General features: G+C 55.4%; 1 non-coding gene across 1 annotated transcript; it reads left to right on the forward strand.

Moving 5' to 3' along the window:
- The first annotated feature begins 89 nt into the window (after positions 1-89).
- Positions 90-161, forward strand: TRNAM-CAU. Its single transcript has one exon. It is a non-coding gene; the product is annotated as a tRNA-Met (tRNA).
- The last annotated feature ends 651 nt before the right edge of the window (positions 162-812 follow it).

The raw sequence follows: 812 nt of genomic DNA on the forward strand, positions 1-812 counted from the left end.
AAAGAGGCACGAGCTTAAGCACCGGTGCTGGCAGTGCCGGGGAGCCTCAGGCAGGGCCGTGGCAGGCCCTGGGTGACAGCCATCGGCAAAGCAGAGTGGCGCAGCGGAAGCGTGCTGGGCCCATAACCCAGAGGTCGATGGATCGAAACCATCCTCTGCTAACTGCTCCTATTTCTTGCCTCAGTAAGCAAAGGTAAGGGGCTGCCTTGACTGCGACACAGCTCGTTGTAGCTCCACATGGACCCACCGCACAACTGAGCCATCATCACAAGTCTGGGGCCCCTCTCTCAAAACATGTGCCAGAAAGGACACACATCATTCAGCAGGTGATCCCTGCACTGCTGCACTCCTGCTCTCTGCACACCCATGACCACTCTTCCGCTCCCTCAGCCCCTTCTTTTTGCCACTGCCACCTTCTTTCTCCTTTGCTTTCTTAGCAGGCAGATCCCGAAGAGACCCTCAGCAAGGCAGACTGGTCTGGGTGGAGGAGCAGGCAGAGCACACCTCAGAGCTCCCGCCCATGAGCCAGTGGGTGTCCTGAGGACACTGGTGTTTATCTTCTCCCATCAGGCAGCTCAATCCCCAGCTTCCCACCCACAAGGGGGGAACTCCAGCCACTGCAAGTGGGGAGGAGGACAAGGCTGGTGCTACTTTGGAAAGCATCAAAGATGTTCTAGATGCTTATGTTCATTCCATACTGGGATACCCCTGTATGGTATATCTTTTTGCATCTGAACACATCTTGATCCAAGTAGGCGACTCTCTCCTGATATGCAGGCACCTATTTGCCAACCTGACTCTCTCTCTAGAGA

Source organism: Cariama cristata, unplaced genomic scaffold (assembly GCF_000690535.1).
Source record: "Cariama cristata isolate BGI_N322 unplaced genomic scaffold, ASM69053v1 scaffold8875, whole genome shotgun sequence".
Lineage (NCBI taxonomy): Eukaryota > Metazoa > Chordata > Aves > Cariamiformes > Cariamidae > Cariama > Cariama cristata.